The following is an 11,938-nucleotide window of genomic DNA, read 5'->3' as shown; positions in this document are numbered from 1 at the left end:
GCTCAGGTCACACCCAGAGGAGGCCCCCTATTGGCTGAGATAATACAAATATGGTGGGGAAGGGGGCAAGGCTTTGAGAAAAGAGATGAAGAGATGTGATTGGAGAAGTTGGGTGACAACTGCAGCGGGTGTGAGCAGCCTTGAAAGCGGGGTTAAAATTGGGGTCTGTTTTTGGAACATGCACCAACAGGGGAATGGAGAGGGTGAATGGGGAATTGTGGTGTTGGGATGGTGATGATGGTGGTGGAGAGTCAGATGAATGATAGCTCAAATGATTTTGGGATGTTGATATGCACGACCAAGGACTTGGATTTTTGTGGGGACGTGCAGGGCTTTGTTATAATTATGTGGTATGGGATTAAAATATTTATCCATTCTATAAGAACTTTAATCTGAGGGTACGTTTGAAAATGTATGAAGACTGTCAAGTCTCCATCCTCAGAGAGGATTAGCACCTGGGATGGACAGTTATGGAAAAAGTGAGTGGGTAAAGCAGCACTTCAGACATGGCAAGTGTGCTGTAAAACAGTCTGAGGGATTAAATAGTAAGACTCTGTAAAGAGGGGAAGAAAGGGCGGGGGGGGGGGGGGGGGGGTAGAAAGAAGGGCCATTAAGGTACAAATGAAGGCTCTATGTTTATAGTCTTTTATCTTGTAACCAGATAGTTTGGATGAACAGACAGAGATGGATGACTGGTTCAATAGTTTTTGTCAAACCAAATCAGAGACAGGAAGAAACCACTATGTGATATTTAGCCCATTTAATGCCCATTCTTTAGCCTATCTTTTCTTCTTTTTTTGTAACTTTCTTTTCTTTTTTAAAACGCAATCTGATAATTTGGGGTAAATGAAGTAAAGCAATGGATAAAGTAGGACAAACATTTTTTTTTTCCGCATTTAATATTTCTTATTTTTCCACTGCATTGTGTAGTGGAGATCTTTAGTTGTTTAAAATGATATTGTGATAGTGGGTTAAGACATTTGGCATCATAATTTGACAAAAAATGACAAATGATGGTCATTTTAATCAAGTCACAGGCTTGCAGATCGTTTGCTTTAGAGTGGGTTCACTCTTGTCATTCTAATGTCAGCTGAAACTAAATCACCTGTACAGCAGATCTAGAAGAAAATAGTGTCATAGTACAGCTTAAGTAAGTACATGGTTCATTTCTGTTATAAAAAAATTATTAATTTAGTTAATTTATATATATATATATATATATATATATATATATACACACACAGCCGCTCTGGAGAATCAGCTCAATTCAGTTCTCACGTAATGGTATCAATGCAGGCAGATCAATAATATTGAATATTAAGTGTCTCCAACTAAGCAAGCCAAAGGCGACAGTGGCAAGGAACTAAAACTCCATCGAGTGACAGAATGGGGAAAAAAAACAAGCTCAGTCGGTGGGCCTGTTCTCCTCTGGCCAATGAACAAACAGTGTATGATTATGATTGCGTTTACACCTAGTAAAGATCTGAACACAATGCGAGCCAGACTACCTCCAGATGTGGTCAGGCAGATCCGATCACAATCCGATCACAACGTATTTTCAGATTGGATCAGAATTTTTAGAATATATATATATACAGTATATATACATAAGTCTTATCATATATATATATATGTGTGTGTGTGTGTGTGTGTGTGTGTGTGTGTGTGTTTTGGCACTTACTTGGTCATGCAGTCCAATGTGCATTATACAGTACATACAAGCACACTATACAAGCAGAGCATTATAAGACTGTCAGTTGGGTAAATGTAAGTAAATATCTCTGTATGTTTTATTATAACCACTACAATGGATGATCATTTATGATAATGTTTTCATTCATCATCTGTTTACATTTTTCACACTTTATATGCAATTTGCCAAAAATCTCTATCACTCATTCCCTTATTTTCAAGACAGCACACTTTATAGAACATACCACTGTCTGTGTTGTTGTTTTTAATTAACACTATAACAGTTAAAGTGTAGTCTTCATTAATTAAACTAAAAAATAAATAGAAGATTAAAAAAACTAGATAAAAGGCAATATTTGAATTGTCTAAGTTTAAATACTAAAAAAAATACTGAAATAAATGTGAATTATAGCTAAATAGAAAAAAAGGATAATATGCCAAAATACCACAAAAAAACCTAAAACTAAAATGAACGCTAATTCAAAATATACATAAAATAGTATATAAATAATAATAAAATAATACTGTCCACTGTAAAAAAAATATTGTTGGTTTAACTTAAAAAAGTAAGTAACCTGGTTGCTTAAAATTTTAAATTCAGTGAAATGGAAAAAGTGAGTTAATAGAATGAAGGAGAATGACTTAATCATCAGAAACTCAAAATTATATGTTATCTGAACAAAATACATTATTTAAGTTGATTTGACAAAAGAAAAAAATTGATTACTAATCATGAAAAACATTTTCACCGTGAATTCTCAATATAGTCTCTGAAAACCATTCCCTGCCTCTCCTCACTGCAATGTTTGTGTGAAGACTTGTTCTCCTACTTCAGCTATTGTTATGTAGGTGTGGAACTAGACACTCTTGTCTGTGTCGGTGGGGGTTGATAGTTCTTTTGGTACTTGTGTAACTGTAGATTGAGTTGCAGTTGTGTGTGTCCTGTATAAATAGATCTGAGTGATGTGGACCAGCAGCAGCTCAACCCAGTTGTTGGATTTCAGTGCTGCTGAAGAAATGGAGAGCATGAGGGCTACAGCAGATAATTTAGCCATTCTTGCATTGTTAATGTTAAAGTTCACACACAGGTCTAATGCATCCTGTTTTGTCTATTTCCCGTTGTTTAATTATTTTGAAAGTTGTTTAAATATATTTCACCACTGACTCTCAGTGACTTTTCAACTCGACCCCTTGCTCCCTTTCTGACCCCGGCCCCATCAGGTGTGCCTGTGTGTCATGATTCTGACATGCCACACTGTCGTCCCACAGAATGTGTCCCGGTGCTGCTGGCATGTCTGTGCTCATGTTGCAGCATGTTTCACATAGTTACAAAAAAAATAAAAAATAAATATATATCAGTCATTGGACTTGTGGATATTCTGATATTCAAAATTACAAAATAATTTGTATATAAAGATTTATAATACACCCTGGCCCTGATTTATGAGGGATATAAGTAACTTTTGACAACTAAATAAATATTTTGTGTGTGTGTGTACATGTTTTTCTATCCCGGGTGGGATTTTAAACCTGAATGCACACAGACTCATGGTGACACGCGCCACTCTGAGGACCCAAATTGAGGTCTCCATGGGTAAACACGCTTATAGATCATACAGAATGATTTTTTTTTTTTGTATGTAAAAATGCATAATGTTTCCTGTGGTGGGCAGGTTTAGGGATATAGGGCAGTATAGGTGGAGAGAATATACTGTTTGTACAGTATAAAAAACATTACGTCTATGGAGAGTCCATTCAAAGATAGTAAACCAGTCGTGTGTGTGTGTGTGTGTGTGTGTGAAATATGAAAACATATTAGTGAAATATCATTACATGCTATCAGTAAAACAGCTGCTAGGTGTGCAAGATAGCAGTGCACACAATGGCAAAGCACTCTTGGACTTTAAGAACAGGAAGTTTGATAGGAATTGTTTCATTCAGTGGTGATAGCAGGACATATGATGTTTTACTGGAAAGAGATTTGACACATAGATCTGACAGATTAGTGCTGAAAGATTTAAGAAATAAAGATCCCTGGTTTTATGGGTATATTTATCCTTCTGTAACTCTGTCATTTTGTACGTCTCTTCCCTTTTAGGTCTACGCTTGCCCTGCGGAACATATAGAGGCACGCTGATGACAGGAAGATGGATCAAGGGAAAGAGAAGAGGGACTCAGGAAAGCCAAGATGCAGAGATGAATTGAAGGTTAAATATATGCAGTGGCGAGTGAGAGGAGTGTAGAATGGAGATGGCGAAACCAGTATGAAGAAAAAGATCAGGATTGAAAGAGTAAAAAATGTGCAATTGAGGAATCTGAGAAAGTAATAAAGGGGGAACAACAGGTTGGGAAGTTTTGAGAGTGGTTCAGCTGTTATAGTTTGAGTTAACTGCCACTGACAAATTCCTTAAGTGATTGATGAGGCCTTTCTTTCTCATTCACTTTTTTAATAAATGCACATGAATATAGTAAAAGATAAAGGCTATGTATTGGCATCAATGGTCCCATTAAGAACCTTAAACATCCATGGAACCTTTCCATTCCACAGAAGGTTCTTTATGGGACCATTGATGCCAATACATATTCTTTATTTTTACTATACTCATGTGCATTTATTAAAAAAAAAGTGAATGAGAAAGAAAGGTTTCTTTAGATTATTAAAATGTTCTTTACATGAAGAAAACAGAACTGTTCACTGAATGGTTCTTTTGGAAACCAAACACAGTTCTTTTATGGCATTGCTGCATAAACCCCCCTTTAGAAACTTTTATTTTTAAGAATGTACCATATGCAGAGGCCAATGTCATTTTACACACGTGTACAGTATGTTGTGTACATGTGTACGTGCCAAACAAGTGTGTGACAGGTGTTGGACAGGAATGGTGTTAAATTCTCAGCACTGTCCCTATTCTTGGTTATTTGAATCTCTGGCTCCAAAGTATGGTGCCGTAATCCGGTCTTTAATGACTGACACCTCTATATAGGCTACACACGCAGGAGGCACGTGAATACATTCATAAGATCTTCTGGATGGACCCGGAAAGGCACTTTTTATAATCTTTTTCTACTTTAGCAATGGATGTATTGCTTGCTTTGAAAAATGTTCTGCCCCTAAAACTGTTTTGTCACGTAATCTAAAGTGCTCACGTGGCACCTTCTAAATTATTTATTTATATTTTTAAATAAAAAAAAATATTATTCAATATTACTTGATCTACATCAGGTTACACAAGTGTTATACTGTACATTTTTTTTGCCCAATGTAGCTTAGCAGCTAATGCAATAAAACTTGTTCTTTTGTTAATAAGTTGGGTAACATTAATAGTAGCACCTTTGAAACCATTGATGATTTAATGTGTTTTGACACGCCTCATTCTATATTATTAAAAGATGCACCGATCATCATAAAGGCAAGGACAAACATTATCTATATAGGAGGTTGGGTCGGGTGTCAGATGGCACAGCTGTGAAAAAACAGTTATCAGCTTTTACAGTGAAGGAACATTTCTGTGGGAACAGCTTCTTACCGCTATTATTAATAACGAGGGTTGTCCTTGGGTATTCTTGAAAGAGGAGAGGGCAGAGGATATCCCAAAGAAAGTCCAACAGTATCTCTCTCTCTCACACACTCTCTCTCACTCTCTCTCTCTCTCTCTCTCTCTCTCACTCACTCTCTCTCTCTCTCTCTCTCTCTCTCTCCCCCCACTCCAGGTTATTTTTAGACTGGCTTTAGGGGTGTCGACCTCTTGCTCTGCTGCTGGCTGTATCCTTACAAGGCCCAACCACAAGTATTGTTTCTTAGCAACCCTTGATGTTTTCACCTAAGTGGACGGGTCCACCAATGTGCTGTTGTAGCTGCTAATCATTATAATCATCCTATAAGCATCACCATCAGCAGCAGCAGCAGAATGAGCATGTGCACTGATGTCTGCTGATGCTCCTATTGGTAGATGTGGTATTATATATTTATATTTATTAAACAGATATTTTTAATTTGCCTTAAGTTTAATTTAGTGTTCGTTTTCTCATAGTTAATATTAGTTAGAATTTTTCAGTGTTTTCTAGTTTCAGTTTGTTTTAAGAATGGCAAAGTGAATGTGTTAACTGGTGTCATTTAAAAATGTAAATGTATTAGAATAGTTTTATTGCCAGTTAATGTATACAATGTTCTAAAATGACAATTATTTTGTGGCCAGATATTTTTTTTAGCTGGTTATGTAATCATGAAAATACATTTTAGGGAAGCTTTAGTTGTTCCCAGATATGTGGTTTTTTTTTTTCATGTAATGATAACATAGTTATCAACCCTAACCCTTTTATTTATTTTGTTTCATGAACTTCTACATTGACCATCTCAATATCTCAGCTCTGGAAGGGTCTAGAGCCTCCATTTTTGCACTCAGGTCTAAGTCTCATGGCCCTCTATCAAAATCCAGAGTTTTGAGAAGATTGGGGAAACTTAATTTTTTGCCCAAAAAAAAAAAACCGTAAGGGGTAACACTGTCGTTTTTTTTTTCTGGACGAAATTTTGAGTTTCGATATCTCAGCTCTGGAAGGGTCTAAAGCCTCCATTTTTGCACTCAGGTCTAAGTCTCATGGCCCTCTATCAAAATCCAGAGTTTTGAGAAGATTGGGGAAACTTATTTTTTTGCCCAAAAAAAAAACCGTAAGGGGTAACACTGTCGTTTTTTTTTTCTGGACGAAATTTTGAGTTTCGATATCTCAGCTCTGGAAGGGTCTAGAGCCTCCATTTTTGCACTCTGGTCTAAGTCTCATGGCCCTCTATCAAAATCCAGAGTTTTGAGAAGATTGGGGAAACTTAATTTTTTGCCCAAAAAAAAAAACCGTAAGGGGTAACACTGTCGTTTTTTTTTTCTGGACGAAATTTTGAGTTTCGATATCTCAGCTCTGGAAGGGTCTAGAGCCTCCATTTTTGCACTCTGGTTTAAGTCTCATGGCCCTCTATCAAAATCCAGAGTTTTGAGAAGATTGGGGAAACTTAATTTTTCGCCCAAAAAAAAAAACCGTAAGGGGTAACACTGTCGTTTTTTTTTTCTGGTCGAAATTTTGAGTTTCGATATCTCAGCTCTGGAAGGGTCTAGAGCCTCCATTTTTGCACTCTGGTCTAAGTCTCATGGCCCTCTATCAAAATCCAGAGTTTTGAGAAGATTGGGGAAACTTAATTTTTCGCCCCCCCCCCCCCCCCCCAAAAAAAAACGTAAGGGGTAACACTGTCGTTTTTTTTTCTGGTCGAAATTTTGAGTTTCGATATCTCAGCTCTGGAAGGGTCTAGAGCCTCCATTGTTGCACTCAGGTCTAAGTCTCATGACCCTCTGTAAGAATCCAGAGTTTTGAGAAGATTGGGGAAACTTAATTTTTTGCCCAAAAAAAAAAAACGTAAGGGGTAACACTGTCGTTTTTTTTTCTGGTCGAAATTTTGAGTTTCGATATCTCAGCTCTGGAAGGCTCTAAAGTCTCCATTTTTGCACTCAGGTCTAAGTCTCATGGCCCTCTATAAGAATCCAGAGTTTTGAGAAGATTGGGGAAACTTAATTTTTTGCCCCCCAAAAAAAAAACGTGAGGGGTAACACTGTCGTTTTTTTTTCTGGTCGAAATTTTGAGTTTCGATATCTCAGCTCTGGAAGGGTCTAAAGCCTCCATTTTTGCACTCAGTTCTAAGTCTCATGGCCCTCTATCAAAATCCAGAGTTTTGAGAAGATTGGGGAAACTTAATTTTTCGCCCCCCCCCCCCCAAAAAACGTAAGGGGTAACACTGTCGGTTTTTTTTCTGGTCGAAATTTTGAGTTTCGATATCTCAGCTCTGGAAGGGTCTAGATCCTCCATTGTTGCACTCAGGTCTAAGTCTCATGGCCCTCTATCAGAATCCAGAGTTTTGAGAAGATTGGGGACACTTAATTTTTGGCCCAAAAAAAAACCGTAAGGGGTATAACTGTCTTTTTTTTCTGGTCGAAATTTTGAGTTTCGATATCTCAGCTCTGGAAGGGTCTAAAGCCTCCATTTTTGCACTCAGGTCTAAGTCTCATGGCCCTCTATCAAAATCCAGAGTTTTGAGAAGATTGGGGAAACTTAATTTTTCGCCCCCCCCAAAAAAAACGTAAGGGGTAACACTGTCGTTTTTTTTTCTGGTCGAAATTTTGAGTTTCGATATCTCAGCTCTGGAAGGGTGTAGAGCCTCCATTGTTGCACTCAGGTCTAAGTCTCATGGCCCTCTATAAGAATCCAGAGTTTTGAGAAGATTGGGGAAACTTAATTTTTTGCCCAAAAAAAAAAAACCGTAAGGGGTAACACTGTCGTTTTTTTTTTCTGGTCGAAATTTTGAGTTTCGATATCTCAGCTCTGGAAGGGTCTAGAGCCTCCATTTTTGCACTCTGGTCTAAGTCTCATGGCCCTCTATCAAAATCCAGAGTTTTGAGAAGATTGGGGAAACTTAATTTTTTGCCCAAAAAAAAAAACCGTAAGGGGTAACACTGTCGTTTTTTTTTTCTGGACGAAATTTTGAGTTTCGATATCTCAGCTCTGGAAGGGTCTAGAGCCTCCATTTTTGCACTCTGGTCTAAGTCTCATGGCCCTCTATCAAAATCCAGAGTTTTGAGAAGATTGGGGAAACTTAATTTTTCGCCCCCCCCCCAAAAAAAAAACGTAAGGGGTAACACTGTCGTTTTTTTTTCTGGTCGAAATTTTGAGTTTCGATATCTCAGCTCTGGAAGGGTCTAGAGCCTCCATTGTTGCACTCAGGTCTAAGTCTCATGGCCCTCTATAAGAATCCAGAGTTTTGAGAAGATTGGGGAAACTTAATTTTTTGCCCAAAAAAAAAAAAACGTAAGGGGTAACACTGTCGTTTTTTTTTCTGGTCGAAATTTTGAGTTTCGATATCTCAGCTCTGGAAGGCTCTAAAGTCTCCATTTTTGCACTCAGGTCTAAGTCTCATGGCCCTCTATAAGAATCCAGAGTTTTGAGAAGATTGGGGAAACTTAATTTTTTGCCCCCCCAAAAAAAAACGTGAGGGGTAACACTGTCGTTTTTTTTCTGGTCGAAATTTTGAGTTTCGATATCTCAGCTCTGGAAGGGTCTAGAGCCTCCATTGTTGCACTCAGGTCTAAGTCTCATGGCCCTCTATAAGAATCCAGAGTTTTGAGAAGATTGGGGAAACTTAATTTTTTGCCCAAAAAAAAAAAAACGTAAGGGGTAACACTGTCGTTTTTTTTTCTGGTCGAAATTTTGAGTTTCGATATCTCAGCTCTGGAAGGCTCTAAAGTCTCCATTTTTGCACTCAGGTCTAAGTCTCATGGCCCTCTATAAGAATCCAGAGTTTTGAGAAGATTGGGGAAACTTAATTTTTTGCCCCCCCAAAAAAAAACGTGAGGGGTAACACTGTCGTTTTTTTTTCTGGTCGAAATTTTGAGTTTCGATATCTCAGCTCTGGAAGGGTCTAAAGCCTCCATTTTTGCACTCAGTTCTAAGTCTCATGGCCCTCTATCAAAATCCAGAGTTTTGAGAAGATTGGGGAAACTTAATTTTTCGCCCCCCCCCCAAAAAAAACGTAAGGGGTAACACTGTCGGTTTTTTTTCTGGTCGAAATTTTGAGTTTCGATATCTCAGCTCTGGAAGGGTTTAAAAGCCTCCATTTTTGCACTCAGGTCTAAGTCTCATGGCCCTCTATCAAAATCCAGAGTTTTGAGAAGATTGGGGAAACTTAATGTTTCGCCCCAAAAAAAAAAACATAAGGGGTAACACTGTCGTTTTTTTTCTGGTCGAAATTTTGAGTTTCGATATCTCAGCTCTGGAAGGGTCTAAAGCCTCCATTTTTGCACTCAGGTCTAAGTCTCATGGCCCTCTATCAGAAACCAGAGTTTTGAGAAGATTGGGGATACTTAATTTTTCGCCCCCCCCAAAAAAAACGTAAGGGGTAACACTGTAATTTTTTTTTCTGGTCGAAATTTTGAGTTTCAATATCTCAGCTCAGGAAGGGTCTAGATCCTCCATTGTTGCACTCAGGTCTAAGTCTCATGGCCCTCTATCAGAATCCAGAGTTTTGAGAAGATTGGGGACACTTAATTTTTGGCCCAAAAAAAAACCGTAAGGGGTATAACTGTCTTTTTTTTCTGGTCGAAATTTTGAGTTTCGATATCTCAGCTCTGGAAGGGTCTAAAGCCTCCATTTTTGCACTCAGGTCTAAGTCTCATGGCCCTCTATCAAAATCCAGAGTTTTGAGAAGATTGGGGAAACTTAATTTTTCGCCCCCCAAAAAAAAACGTAAGGGGTAACACTGTCGTTTTTTTTTCTGGTCGAAATTTTGAGTTTCGATATCTCAGCTCTGGAAGGGTCTAGAGCCTCCATTGTTGCACTCAGGTCTAAGTCTCATGGCCCTCTATCAAAATCCAGAGTTTTGAGAAGATTGGGGAAACTTAATTTTTCGCCCCCCCCCAAAAAAAACGTAAGGGGTAACACTGTCGTTTTTTTTTTCTGGTAGAAATCTTGAGTTTCGATATCTCAGCTCTGGAAGGGTCTAGAGCCTCCATTGTTGCACTCAGGTCTAAGTCTCATGTCCCTCTATAAGAATCCAGAGTTTTGAGAAGATTGGGGAAACTTAATTTTTTGCCCCAAAAAAAAAAAACGTAAGGGGTAACACTGTCGTTTTTTTTTCTGGTCGAAATTTTGAGTTTCGATATCTCAGCTCTGGAAGGGTCTAAAGCCTCCATTTTTGCACTCAGGTCTAAGTCTCATGGCCCTCTATCAAAATCCAGAGTTTTGAGAAGATTGGGGAAACTTAATTTTTCGCCCCCCTCCAAAAAAACGTAAGGGGTAACACTGTCGTTTTTTTTTCTGGTCGAAATTTTGAGTTTCGATATCTCAGCTCAGGAAGGGTCTAGATCCTCCATTGTTGCACTCAGGTCTAAGTCTCATGGCCCTCTATCAGAATCCAGAGTTTTGAGAAGATTGGGGATACTTAATTTTTCGCCCAAAAAAAAAAACCGTAAGGGGTATAACTAGTTTTTTTTTCTGGTCGAAATTTTGAGTTTCGATATCTCAGCTCTGGAAGGGTCTAAAGCCTCCATTTTTGCACTCCGGTCTAAGTCTCATGGCCCTCTATCAAAATCCAGAGTTTTGAGAAGATTGGGGAAACTTAATTTTTCGCCCCCCCAAAAAAAACGTAAGGGGTAACACTGTCGTTTTTTTTTTCTGGTCGAAATTTTGAGTTTCGGTATCTCAGCTCTGGAAGGGTCTAGAGCCTCCATTGTTGCACTCAGGTCTAAGTCTCATGGCCCTCTATAAGAATCCAGAGTTTTGAGAAGATTGGGGAAACTTAATTTTTTGCCCCAAAAAAAAACGTAAGGGGTAACACTGTCGTTTTTTTTTCTGGTCGAAATTTTGAGTTTCGATATCTCAGCTCTGGAAGGGTCTAAAGCCTCCAATTTTGCACTCAGGTCTAAGTCTCATGGCCTTCTATCAGAATCCAGAGTTTTGAGAAGATTGGGAATACTTAATTTTTCGCCCAAAAAAAAAACCGTAAGGGGTATAACTCGTTTTTTTTTCTGGTCGAAATTTTGAGTTTCGATATCTCAGCTCTGGAAGGGTCTAGAGCCTCCATTTTTGCACTCTGGTCTAAGTCTCATGGCCCTCTATCAAAATCCAGAGTTTTGAGAAGATTGGGGAAACTTAATTTTTCGCCCCCCCCCCCCCAAATAAAACGTAAGGGGTAACACTGTCGTTTTATTTTCTGGTCGAAATTTTGAGTTTCGATATCTCAGCTCTGGAAGGGTCTAGAGCCTCCATTGTTGCACTCAGGTCTAAGTCTCATGGCCCTCTATAAGAATCCAGAGTTTTGAGAAGATTGGGGAAACTTAATTTTTTGCCCAAAAAAAAAAACGTAAGGGGTAACACTGTCGTTTTTTTTTCTGGTCGAAATTTTGAGTTTCGATATCTCAGCTCTGGAAGGCTCTAAAGTCTCCATTTTTGCACTCAGGTCTAAGTCTCATGGCCCTCTATAAGAATCCAGAGTTTTGAGAAGATTGGGGAAACTTAATTTTTTGCCCCCAAAAAAAAAAACGTGAGGGGTAACACTGTCGTTTTTTTTTCTGGTCGAAATTTTGAGTTTCGATATCTCAGCTCTGGAAGGGTCTAAAGCCTCCATTTTTGCACTCAGGTCTAAGTCTCATGGCCCTCTATCAAAATCCAGAGTTTTGAGAAGATTGGGGAAACTTAATTTTTCGCCCCCCCCCCCCCC

The sequence above is a fragment of the Pimephales promelas genome, chromosome 3 (genome assembly GCF_988280905.1).
Source record: "Pimephales promelas chromosome 3, fPimPro1.hap1.1, whole genome shotgun sequence".
In the NCBI taxonomy this organism is placed as follows: Eukaryota; Metazoa; Chordata; class Actinopteri; order Cypriniformes; family Leuciscidae; genus Pimephales; species Pimephales promelas.
Note: the sequence above shows the minus strand (reverse complement) of the source record.